Genomic DNA, 14212 nt, shown 5'->3' with positions numbered 1-14212 from the left:
TCACAGACGTAGAAGGGGAGACCAAAGGCGCAGCACCAGGACTTAATACCCCTAGCAAATGGGAAACGCGCAAAAAATTGACCCGTCAGGGGGGGTGACAATGTTTTCTGTAAGTGTGAAGACGACTGCGCTGATGCTGGGGAGGCCGCGCTCTTATTTTCCATATTAGCGAGGTAATGGAGCCTGTTGCACCACAGGTGCGGCACTACCTAGCGAACGCGGCCGGGGAAAAAACACGCGTTTAAACGAAGGATTTCTAAAGGGGAGGGTCTCCCAATGCGTGATGTTAGAGTGGGTGTGGCCAGTCGCTGAAGAGAGAATAAATAGCACTTATCCAGCTTTAATATGTGTCATACAAAATATTTTGAGTGTTCATTAATTCCAGCATATACAGGACCAGCGATCACAATAAGCCATTATATCCGACAATAGGGCCATCCTGCCTGAACTAAATGTTTATAGTTCAGATGTGGGCACCATTACAGATCATTGGAGCAAGTCCGGGGTTCTGGGGGAACAGCATAACGATCTAACACTGCCCTGGGCATATATGTACATAATGGGCTCTATAGCAGCACATCCCAACAGTGCATGTTTCCAGATCTCCCTGTTGGTGCACAGGTCACCCATCACTGGCTGACACATGTTAAAATAACATGCAGTACTAGCAAACTGCTATCATTACTAAAATCTATTGTATCGGGCATCATATCTCGCTATACAGCAGCCATGCGCAGGTCCAGCCTGGCCTGCAGGGTGCCCAACAGGGACCGTCAAAACCGCTCCACTCCTCTTCCTGGTCTAGGGCCCCTCAGCACCTGTCAGCAATGGCCTACGGCAGTGCATTAATTCCAGCACATACAGGATCCCCCTGCCCAGAACGCCGCTGACCCCAGCCGGGGACAGCAGCGACCAGAGACCCAGGACCATGCCCTGCAGCAGCAGCAGGGACAAGCGGAAGCACTGCCGACCCCGCTACTGTCATGTATACAGACCCTAGGGGCGCGCCTGCTGCAGCCGCGCAGGCCGTGTCCCCCAGGGGCTCGTCGCCGCTGCATCACCATACCGGGAGGGTTGCTGCTATTTCCTATGTGGAGAAAGGACCTCTGTGACGTATCCACCACGTGACCGCTGCAGGAGGGCTGGACCGCTCCTGTGTTTCCATCCACGTGGGCATAGAGGAGGAACAAATATTTGCGGCGAGCGCAGTGAGCCACCGTGCCCGAAGCGTGGCGAGCGTAGCGAGCCCGCGAGGGGACACTTTTGGTCCCCGTTAGCATCCCCGCCCCTCCCCATTTCAGGCCGGGTCACGCAGGAGTGATGTCACAGGTCCATCAGCGCTGTATAGTCTAGACCTAACCGTGCCGGGAGCCGGGGCTGCAGAAGCAATCGTCATTAGCGGTGACCCGAGTCGGGACCCAGAGTCGCGGCGGGCCACGTGTTCGCCAGCCCGTCTGGCCCCGCTTCGACAGAGGAAGCCGCCCGGGCAGCGCACTTAACATGACAGCAGGGCACCTCCAGCTAAAAGGAAACAACTCCTCCTCTGCCGCGCTGCACAACACCGCCGGGAGCCTGGGCTGCTGCCTATGCAATAGCAGTGACTAATTGATGCACTCCCATGTAACTGCGTTTATACGTACAAACACGCCTGCGTTCTTCTGACCTCCCCCGTCACCAACCCCAAAAGCTGACTACTTGTCAATCACTGTGCAATGTATTCCTATGTGTGTCCTTAATCGCAGTGTGATCGCAGTGCGCCTTATACACATGTGCAATGGCAAAAAAAATAAAAAATCGCTCGATGTGCATAAATATAGGCATTGCGTACATCTACTGATTACATCATCGCGGCACTTTGTGGATTTAAATGTGACCTTTACAGTAGGTCATTTACCACTGGACAAAATGGAATGGGTATGAAATACCGCCGGCCGACATGAGCAGAGTTCGGAGCAGCGGAAGCCCGACATCGCTGGAAATCCCGATCGTGGATAGGTGAGTATCTACTAACCTAACCCCGCCTAACCCTAACCCTCCTTAGGGGTGCCTAACCCTAACTCCCCCCCCAAGTGCCTAACCCTAATCCCCCCTCTAAGTGCCTAACCCTAACCACCCCCTTCCCCGCTGCTTAAACCTAAGTCCCCCGGGGGGGTGCCTATCCCCAAGTCCCTCCCGGGAGCCCTAAACCTAACCCTCCCCCCCCCCCCCCCGTGGCTGTCCGCTCGCGGCGCCCGGCATCACTACGATCGGGATGCCGGGCGCCGGTCTCCCGGCGCCGGGGAAATGCGGGCGTCTACATCTAGACGCCCGGCATTTCACCCTTTCCGGGATACGACAGTCCGGAAGCCGGCTGACGGTATTTAGGCAGTCGGCTTCCCGATTGCTTCCCGGACAAAATAGATTGGGCTAAAAATGATTGCAGTTTATTGTCAGAACGCATTCAACAGAAAGAGATAGACGTGGCAGCAATGCGGTATGTAAATGAGCCGATGACTGGCGTTAGAGAAAACACCTATTCCAAAGGTTCCTATTATTAATATAAGAAAAATCCCAGATACAAGAGTTTATTACAGGAAACAATACAGTGAGGAGAAAAAATCATTGTGCTATTGTGCAAGTGTCTGGGATAACGACTGGGGATATTTTAGACTAACTTCCTTTAGATAGTCTACTGTGTAGCAAATATAAGAATATCATCATCAGCAGATTTGTAATTACAATAAATAATAATAGTAACAGATACAATACTCTGGGCTTAAACATGCATTTAAAGAGCAAATAAAGTCACTGATATTATACATCTCAAAAATTGTGTAATACTAAACTGAATAATGTACTTTACATAACTGGAGTGTTTATAGTAACTAAATATGTTCCTTGTGCTCTTGGCTATCACGTTAGGAACAAGAGGGCACACAACTGGACAACTGGTCCGCCACCCAGAGATCCACAGACCAAGCAGCCGATTGGTAGGCCGATACACACTTACTAATTTGCTGCTCAGTGTGTCTGCGCTGACATCACAACCGCCCAGTTGGGATGTAAGTCACCGACAGGTCCAGCAAATGTATGAACGGTCGGTGGGTTGCCCGTACACACAACTAGATGTGCCGATATATCTGCAAGATATCGGCATCGGCCGTGCTGCAGGGCCGATGCGATATGTCTGTAAGCACACTCGTTCACCGACATATCGTCTGTACACATCCGCCGATGCACTATGCGATATGACGTTCATCGGCTAATCGGCATATTGCATAGTGTGTACCCAGCATTGCTGAGCATGCACCATGTCAGTGATAAGCGTTACAATGTGCTGTACATAAGCGCTTTGGGTGTACTGATGGATTTAAATAGAGAGGAACTGATGTAACAGCAGCTTAACTTACTGCAGTCTAAGCTATATGAGCTGCAGTAGATTCCAGTAGGTTATTATCCTAAAGATATAAGATGTGGCTTCATCAGGGGTGTATTTATAATGGGTGCAGGGAGTCCCTTTTGGAGATTTACTAAAGTCTAATCCGCAGGGAATTCGCATGAAAAATCCGACTTTAGATGGTATTAGAGAAAGTTAAAAATCTGGCACCGTACTTATCAAGTAGTATTATATAGAATATGTCTCTGACTGCTACCCGGAATACCAAAGCGGGGAAATATACAGTACCAACCAGCTTACAACTGACACAGAAAATGAAAAAAGTATTCCAAGGCGCTGTCAGAATAAAAATATAATTTTTAATCAAATAACTAATAAAACATAAATAAATATATAAAAAAAAAATACAGTACAATCAATATGGTAAACCTGAGACTATGACCCCCCCCAGAATTCTCTGAGTCCAGAAAAAAAGAAGGTAAATGTTTATGGTCCCAATTGGGGCAGGTTTCTGTTAATCAGATTCCAAATACTTGTATCTTGAATCCAATAACACAGTTGAAAGTCTGTATCTAACAAAGCAGACAGATGGATCCAATCATATAATTACATTTATCCTTTTTCCAAACTGCAACATTAACAAGAGGATATTTATTTTTGTTACTTTGCAAAGAGAAGCATGTATTGCGCTAGTGAAGAGTATAAGATGTCAACTGTTCACTAAAAATTGTGAGCTGGGTAAATGAGCGGGTACTTGGTAATGTGGCTCGTATGCAATAGTAAATTACCGACAAGTCATTTGTCATCACGGATACTACAGCAACTCTGTATATTTGTACTTCCCAGCACAATCGGTATACTATGTGCCTGCTCTTGACATAGCTTCTCGTGTCGTGCTGCACTGCCCGTGAATGGGCGTGCAGCACAAGCCTATTAGCGGAATATGTCTCACTGTCTCTGCTTCTCCAAGTTGCCCATGCACGTGGTATGAAATCCGGGGAAATGCTGTCAGTAATTGACCGGTCAAGTCGTCTCACCAGGGCATCTCTACGCGTTTCTCCGCCTTTAGCAAAAGTCAGCAGCTTCCTCAGAGACAAAGAGACAATGTAATGGGACCATAGACATTTACCTTTTTTTTTTGGGTCTCAGAGAATTCTAGGGGGTCATAGTTTCAGGTTTACCATATTGATTGTACTGTATTTTTTATATGTTTATTTATGTTTTATTATTTATTTGAGTAAAAAATATATTTTTATTCTGACAGCACCTTGGAATACTTTTTTTCATTAGATGGCATTAGCCCACCGGAGCAAACATTGAATACTTTCCATAGACAGCAATACAAATACAAATCCCAGATTTACTAAACATCATGTTTGTAAAACCGAAAGAAACTCTGAAGGATCGCAACACAATAATAAAAAAAAAAAACAGACTAGCAAATAAGTGGTTGGTTTGTATGTGAAAAGGCCTCCAATTCGCCCAGACTTAATTATGATGACAATAAAAAAGAAGCAGACAACTAAAAACTAACATAAAACTAATAACAGACTCACCACAAACACACCACAGCCACAGACAAACAGTGACAAGATTAAGTTAAAATAAGACGCCAGATGCCAAAAATACAACAAACTTAAAAAAAGACAATACACATCGCAGAAATACACAAGACTACTTATACACAAAATCAACCACAAAAAAACCCACTGAACTCCTCCAAATCAATCCAAACTAGCCAGAGCTCACCTTTTCCCACAAGTGCCAACTCCTTCCTCCTTAAGCCATTACAGTGCTCGTGTTTGGGCGGTTTGAGGCGTGTTTATAAGAGAATTGTGATGACACAGTTGGTGATGCTTTCTACCGAAAGGAAAGTGGTTTCTGATTTCTGACACTTTCTATAGGTTTCTCCCATCTATTTGGCTATTTGATTGCGGAGCATATCATAAAATATCAATCCCACAGACTTTTAGACAGTAAATAAAAAAAACCCACGGTTAATGCCATCGAAAGACAATAGACACTCAAACACGATGGTAAGTAAACACTGCATGTAGAACCTCCAAAACGCTGGAGAGGTCCAGGGATTTGGTTTAGGTCAAATACGATTCTTACGGGTCTATTTACTAAGCAGTGTTAGGAGACAGAGTGAAAAGTGATAAGGTGCCAGCCAATCAGATCCCAACTGTCATTTTTCAAACACAGCCTGTGAGATGGCAGTTAGGAGCTGATTGGCTGGCACCTTATCACTATTCACTTAGTAAATAGACCCCTTAGTGAGTTTAACCCACAGTTACTAGCTGTTTTTGCTTTGCTCCCAACTCAGAATCAGGGCCGTAACTAGTGTAGTGCGACCTGTGCCATGGCACAGGGCACCGCAGGGCAGTGGGTGCTGTTCGGGCCTGTCAATTTTCTGTTTATTATCATTCTCACTTGTAGTTTCCTCTTATTAGAAGTAAGGGTGAGCGGGTTCGGTTTTACTCGGTTTTACTCGGTTCTTATCGCCACTTTACCGCAAATTTGGCTCGATTTTATTCGCTATCCAAAACACATGTTCAGCCATAGCCAATAAAAAGATCCGGGTAAAACCGAGTAAAACCGAACCCGCTCACCCCTAATTAGAAGCAGCATCTTCTGGCCTCTCCTATTTCTTCCCTGGCCCTTCCCCATGAGGCCATGGCCCTTTTATGGGTGCTTTATGTCCCTATTTGAAAAATAGGGGTGGCGGCAATGCTCTTTCTGGCACAGGGCACCAAAAAGTCTAGTTACGGCTCTGCTCAGAATCATCCGCATAACGTAATGAATTATCTACAAAGAATTAGGAAGAACGTAAGACAGAATAGAAACTTACAAATCAGAAGGATCATGCAACTTATATTGGTATTGATGGAAAGAGTAAACATTAGGGGGGAGATGTACTAAGCTCTGGAAAGTGATAAACTACCAGCCATTCAGCTCCTAACTGTCATGTTACAGGCTATGTTAGAAAAATAACAGTTAGGAGCTGATTGGTTGGTAGTTTATCACTCTCCAATTTATCACTTTCTAGCGCTTAATACATCTGTCTCTAGGTGTCTTTGAACATACAGGTCTGTAGGGGATATGTGGCTGATTTGTGCTTTTTCTGCGATTTCCTTGCGATTTTGCGATTTGGAGATGTACTAAACGCAAACTGGCATTGAGATCGCATGACAAACACCACTTTGGACTGCGCTAGACTTCACTAGACAAAGAGACCAAACATTGTATAGTTAACATTGACAAGAATAGAAATCACAGAGTTACAGTACTGAGAATCGTGTTGTCAAACCTGACCAAAATCGCATCAGCGTAGAAGAAATAAATAGACCTGCCTGTGGCAGACGTGTTTGCCTGCAGCTATGGGGTGTAAATGAGCAAATAAAGAGTTAATTTTTTTTTATTAAATGGCGTTTGCCCCCCCCCAAAAAAAAGTATAACAAGCCCCGTACTTCTGAGCCATGGGGCTTATACTATAGCAGGGAGACACAGCATGGGATTCCCCCGCCATAAAGTAAAACCAGGCCCAAACTGGTCAGCCCTGAGCTGGCAATCCACAGGAAAGTTGGGACCCCAAAAATAAACTGAGGTCCCCCTCCCAAGGATCAACCTGAGTTAGAGGTGCGCGCTAACTGCACGCAAAGCCGATGTTCACCTAGTTGAGCGATTATTTGCTACTGCGCATGTGCAAAATGTCCTGAAAAACTTTACGGCAGATGCGTTACCCTGAGCGTACACACAAGTGCTCTGTTGCGTATGGGACCCATGGTAACAGGGATGGCGTGGGAAATTCTTGGGCGTGCCCGGGTGGTGATCTGAAGTGAACGGAAAAAAAATCTGTCTAATGGGCGTGTTATGGGAGCATCGTGGGCGTGTCCTGGTTATACGGTTTACATGATAAATAATATTATGCATATTACAAACAGAAATGCATTACACACCTGTATATTGTGCACGTCTGCATCTGAAGGGAGGGAGAAAACATACTCAACAACGATAGAGTGAAAAGGTGGCTTAAATCTGAGGCGCACAGTTCTAATTAAAACTTAACTTTTATTGATTATTACATTCTAAATAAACAATAATAACATGAAAGAAGCAGCAAAATATTTAAAAGAAACACTGGGCCTCATTCAGAGCCGCTCGCTATTTGCGGTCATTCGTTCTAAAACAAGGGGTGGCTATTCAAATGAACCGTTCGCTAATTGCGGTCTGTTCACGCCTCAAAGTCTGAACGAGCGAGCAAAACTTGCGGTTGTAATTTTGAAAAATACGCCCCCTGGCCGCTCGCATCATACGTCATGTCCGCTATTTATTAGATTAATCGAGTACATCGACCAACGTATGAACTGCTCGCTATTCTTGTGGTTGGTTTTTGCTACCACAATCTTGCGAGCAGTTCTGACTATAAAATAACCCAGTGACGTGGTCAATGACGCTGCTGTTTTAATTATGCACACCCATAAAACGCCCGTTTTGACCTTTAAGCACGCCTGCGTTCGGATCTCCACTCCCCGTTTTCAAGCACCTTCCCCTGTTACCACCCACATACGCCTCATTCTGTCACTCAAAATAGCAGGCACTCGCTATCTAGCGATCAAACAATTTTCCGCCGCACTGACTGGTTCGCGCATGCGTATTAAAATCCGTACGCATGCGCAGTTGTGCAAACATCGCTCGGAGCGAACGAGCAGCTGCTAACGAGCGGCTCTGAATCAGGCCCACAATGTTTCTAAACTTAAGACAAACATATATAGTGTTGACTCGACAGTAAGAAAGTTTTATTAAAATAAATTGCTCCGCTGTGTGTTATATAGTATATATATATATATATATATATATGTGTGTAAATAAAGATGTTGAAATATTGGGGGAGTATAACTTCAATCCTGTAGGATATCCTGTAGGGAGTATAACTTCAATCCTGTAGGATATCCTGTAGGGAGTATAACTTCAATCCTGTAGGATATCTCGATAATAATTGGATCCTATTACTTAATCCCCATTAAGTAATGAAGTAACAAGATAGTAACATATACAATTTTATTAATAATGAATATAGACTGTCAATATTGATTGGATCAATAGTAGAATAAGAATGCTGTCAATAGGTCACAGTATATTCCGTATAGATTGAATACACTCAACCTGAAGATATGCTATCAATTCTCACAGCATACTGTAGCAATATCACTGTAAGTGAGAAATTAGCGGACCACAGAATCGTGATTATTCTGTCAATAGTGTCAGTCAACTAACATTTTATTCATACTAGATAAATCCACATATGATGATTTTAATTATGCAATAATAGTTGTTGACTGATTCGATAGTTAATGATCCTGTATAAATATTGAGATTAATGGACACTCATTATCGCCTCCTGACGTAATATGTACTGATTAAATACTGCTGTGTGTGCTTAATATCCACAAGTGTAACAAACTGTCACTATAGTATTGCAGTTTGCCTCACTACAAGGGGCAAACAACTGAGATTGTAACTAATGTACAATGATAGAGATACTCAGATAATATTGAGACTGTAACTACCTAATAATATATACACAGTGCTGCATAGCAATATAAGGGCAGCGTTATACTGACGAGAGTTGCAATTTCTGACTCAGGTCAGAGCTGCTGTAATTGTGCATGATGGACCAATGTTACTCAATGTTACCGATGTGTACGCAGGACAGCGAGAAAGCGGTAGTGGCGTCTCTATGCTGGCTGAGCGTTGCAAACATTAGCATATTTTTGCAGCAGACCTCCGTGCGTAATCGTAGACACGATCGCAATAGCGATCCGTGCTGGATCAGGCCCAATGTACAGTATTTAAATATTTGAATAACATTCTGAACAAGATACACTAGGGACAAGTGACATCACTGATTCATGAGGCTCTCAGACCTCAAGCTAGAAGACAGCAGCAGTACCTCCTACCTCAATTATGTCTCTGGTTCTTAGAGGAATAATAGGCTTCATTATGAATGAACAAATGAACGAACCAATGAATGAATGAATGAATGGTGGTTTAGGGGAAAATGTAACAACTTCCCATTTTTTATTTTCATCACATTTCTGGCGCATTGCCAGGGATTTGCCTGTAATACAATGTGAATAGCTGCAGAGGTCACAAAAAACACAAACAAGCATTTAAAACATGCATTGTCTCAGGCCACAATCCTAATTTTTCAATTTACAAGATACAGGGCCTGATTCAGACCCACTCGCGAGCGGCTGTCCGCTCGCAAGTGGGTCAATGTTATGGACTGAGCATGCGCACGACGGAGGGAGCTCCGTCGTGCGCATGCGCCAGACGCGACGAGCGAAGGAAAGTCCTTCGCTCGTTGTGTCCGATCAAAGGGGGCGTGCTGTCAATGTTGATTGACAGCACGCCCCCTTTGGTGGGCGTGCCGGGGGCGTGCCTCCCTGACGGGGGCGTTCCCACGGGAACGCCTCCCGTCAGAAGCCGGCCCACTGACATCACTAGTGATGTCAGTGGGAGTGATTTTGGCTCTGATAGAGCCAAAATCACTCCGGAGCTTGCGGTTGAAAACCTCAACCGCAGGCTCCGGCTCGCAAATTCGATGGTCGCGATGGTCTCGACCATCGCGACCATCACAATGCACGCTCGTATAGCCTGTGGGTGGTGACCCACAGCTATACGAGCGTCCAGGAGGACGCTCCATGAAAATGGAGCCCGGCCCTCATTCAGAGCGTGCGCTCTGCTCAGAGCGTACGGCTCTGAATGAGGGCCACAATTCGCCCGATGAAATATGCTGCAAGTTTGAGAATCGCAGCGATATGCTCCATTAAAAATCCAAAGTAAGATGCACTCACAGCTATCTACTGTAGCTTGGCACTCTGCTTAAAAAAATATAATAAATGTAAAAACATAGCAAAGGCACAGGGAGTGTGTTTGCCCGGCATGGCTACGCCCCCTATGGTGACGCGATCACCAACTTCTCCTCCTAGTGCTGAAGCTCATGCCTGGTTCCTGCTCAGACTCCGCAAGACAGATCTTCTTATCCATTATTTATAGTAGAGATGTGCGCTGAACCCCGTGTTTTGGTTTTGGATCTGTATCTCCTCGTGTTTTGGATCTGGATTGGCTTTGCCAAAACCGCCCTTGCGTGTTTTGTTTTTGGTTTTGGATCTGTATTTTTTCTATAAAAATCATAAAAACAGCTAAAATCACATAATTTGGGCCTGTTTTTGTTCCTACAGAATTATTAACCTCAATAACATTTATTTCCAGTCATTTCCAATCAATTTTGACCACCTCACAATATTGATTTTTTTTCATCTAGTTTAGGGCCAAAAGGTTGCATCCAGCTAACTGGCTGACTAAGCTAAGTGACAGCAGTGGGCGGCACTAACATGTGGCAGTTCAGCTTCCAACACGGATACAGTGTGCTATACAGTGTGGGTTGGATACACCAATAGTGCACTTACTGTGACGGCAGTGCAGTGGTGACCTCAATGCGGAAATGCCAGCGGTGTTGGCAGTGTGGCGGTGTTGACAGAGTGGGGGTACTGGCAGTGTCCTGAGTGCATAGTGCCGGCAGTGTCGGCAGAGCGGAGGTGCCAGCAGTGTCCTCAGTGCAGGAGTGCTGAAAGTGTCGGCTGTGCGGGGATGCCCTTGGTGTGGGAGTAGCGGCAGTGCAGGGTCGATGACGGCATCCTCAATACGTAGGGCAGTAGTCCCTCAGTGCATGTGTGCTGACAGTGTCGGCAGTGCAGGGGTGCAGGTGGTGTCCTCAGTTTGGGATTGCCAGCAATGTCGGCAGTGTGGGGTTGCTGATGGTGTCTTCAGTACATGGGGAGTGTGAGAGTGCTGGCAGTGTCCTCAGTGCAGGGTGTCGGCAAAGCGGGGGTGTCAGCGGTGTCCTCAGTGCACGTGTGTTGACAGTGTTGGTAGTGCAGGGGTGCCGGTGGTGTGAGGTCGCTGATGGTGTCCTTAGTACATGGGGCAGCAGTGCAGGGTGCCAACGGTGTCCTCAGTGTGGGGGTGCCAACAGTGTCCTCAGTGTGGGAGTCCTGATGGTGTCGGCAGTGCATAGGTGCCGGTGGTGTCATCAATGCAGGGTACCAGCAGTGTCGGCAGCGGGGGATGCTGCCAGTGGGGATCGGCAGCAGGAGGTACCACCGGTGTTGGCAGCGGGGGGTGCCGGCGGTGTCAGGCAAGGGGGATGGGGGCATCTTCCTAACTTCCTGTGCCCATATTCAATGGGCTTAACGCTGATTGGCTGAGAGCCGTGACAGACGGCTCTCTCAGCTAATAAGCGTTAAGCCCACTCGAGGCAAAACCTCGCGATCCAACAGCGAGATTGCAAGGTTTTGCCTCGATTAGGCAACCGGAGCAGGCAGGGAGATCCGAGCTGTGTCCCGGACAGGGGCTGGCTGGCAACTTTTAGCCTGGGGGCAAATGCATGCAGGCGGCCCTGGCAGAGGAGTAGCGTGTAGCCAGGGTGCCCGAAGAACATGCGTGCTACGGCGCCGCCCCCCCTCAATTGTTTCAGGGAGGAGGCGGGTCCATATGGGATTAATGTAAGGTAAAAATAAAGATTAGGGGCAGCCCCCTGTCGTAGTGCCCATATGCAGTGCCCCCGTGTGCCACAGGAGAGAACACCCTTATGCAGGCCTCCAGTAGTGCCCCCAGTAGTGATCCCCCCCTATGCAGTGCCCCTTGTGCCCCCAGTAGTAAGCCCCTTATATAGTGCCCCCAGTAGTGGTCCCCCCTGTGCAGTGCCCCTTGTGCCCCCAGTAGTAAGCCCCTTATATAGTGCCCCCAATAGTGGCACCCCCTATGCAGTGCCCCTTATATAGTGCCCCCAGTAGCAGTCCACTCCCCGTGCAGTGCCCCCAATAGTGGTAACCCTTATGCAATGCCCCTTAAATAGTGGCCCCAGTTGTAGTCTCCCCCTATGCAGTACCCCCAATATTGCCCTTTATATAGAGCCCCCAGCATTGGTCCCTCAATGCAGTGCCCCCAGTGGTAGTCCCCTCCCCCTATGTAGTGCCCCTAGTAGTAGTCCCCTCCCCTTGTAGTGCCCCTAGTAGTAGTCCCCCCTTGTAGTGCCCCCAGTAATAGCCCCCCTTGTAGTGCCCCCAGTAGTAGTAGTCCCCCCCTTGTAGTGCCCCAGTAGTAGTAGTCCCCCCCTTGTAGTGCCCCCAGTAGTAGTAGTCCCCCCCTTTGTAGTGCCCCCAGTAGTAGTAGTCCCCCCCCTTTGTAGTGCCCCCAGTAGTAGTCCCCCCCTTTGTAGTGCCCCCAGTAGTAGCCCCCCCTTTGTAGTGCCCCCAGTAGTAGTAGTAGTCCCCCCTTGTAGTTCCCCCAGTAGTAGTAGTCCCCCCTTGTAGTGCCCCCAGTAGTAGTAGTCCCCCCCTTTTAGTGCCCCCAGTAGTAATCCACCCCCCCTGGTAGTGCCCCCAGTAGTAATCCCCCCCTGGTAGTGCCCCCATAGTATTCCCCACCTGGTAGTGCCCCCAGTAGTCCCCCCCCCCAGTAGAGAGAGACTTCATAAAAAATTAAAAAAAATACTTACCTGAAACTCCAGCTCCTGGTCCCGACGCTTCTACCGGCTCCTCCAGCCGCTTTGCATTATGGGAGAGACGTCTCTCCCATTACCCACTGCGGGAGCCGGAAGATGGCTCCCGCAGTGGGAGCAGCAGCAACCGATGAGAGTCTGACAGACTCTCAGCGGCTGATGATTACAGCAAACACACAGATGCCGGCTCCGGCGGCTATGTGTTTGTGCTGTGTAGCGCTGACCGAACTCCGTCCGGTCAGCGCTACACACGCGGTGTAGTCTGTGTCACAGTGACAGACTGCCCGCGGCCCGCATGACGCTGCGGCCCGGGGGACACATGGCACCCTGCCCCCCGGCCCAGCCCGCCACTGGTCCCGGATCCCCCCGGATCCCCGAATTCCCCGCTCATCTCTAATTTATAGGAAGTGAAGTGGCATATATTTGTGCAACAGTAAAGATTCTTAAAGATAGAAGTGATAATGTTGTTCATAAAAGAAATTTTAAATCCCCGCCTGTGCTGAGGCAAGCTGCAGTGGTGAGGGGCTGGAGGAAGGTGATGGGGGCAGTCATTGGTGATGGGGGGCTGAGGAAGGTGCTGAAGGCTGAGGATGGTGATAAGGGTCTGAGGCTGAGAAAGGCAAAGACAGGCTTTTGGTCTGAGGATGGTGTTGATAGCTGATGATGGTGCTGAGGGCTAAAGATGGTGTTGAGGGTCTGAGGCTGAGGAAGATGATGAGTGGATTTTGGGCTGAGGGTAGAGTTGAGGGCTGAGGGTGGTGATGAGAGGCTGAGGAAGGTGATAAGGGGATGAGGACTGAGGATAGCTGGCTGCAGACACCCTCCCCCCTACCCCGGAGACATTCACAGCACTGTCAACAAGAAGACCTATGAAGAGACAGCAGACAAGAACTACAGCCTGCATCATCAGTGACAGAGAGACAGTGGGGTAAGTGTATTTTTACTTTATTTAAAGGCTGGCATATCTTTCAGTTAACATTATCATGCATGACATATCACACATGCAGGGTATGGATGTGTGGGTGAGGGGTCAAGGGTGGTGCGGCTGGGGGTGGTGTGGCCCCCAGAGACATCAGTGTATGGCGCCCCAAGATTTCTGTTACCGGCCATGCACAAACATGACCAGCTGCGGCATCACAATCACTCTGTCGCAAACTCACGGATGGATAGTAGATGCTAGCGCGTACTTCAGGATTGCTTTTTTTAAAATTAAATTTGCAAAAGTCTCAAAAATTTTTTTTACACGTTGTCATTATGGGGTATTGTGT

Source organism: Taudactylus pleione, unplaced genomic scaffold (assembly GCF_031769625.1).
Source record: "Taudactylus pleione unplaced genomic scaffold, aTauple2 ptg000562l, whole genome shotgun sequence".
In the NCBI taxonomy this organism is placed as follows: domain Eukaryota; kingdom Metazoa; phylum Chordata; class Amphibia; order Anura; family Myobatrachidae; genus Taudactylus; species Taudactylus pleione.
This window is presented reverse-complemented; position numbering follows the sequence as displayed.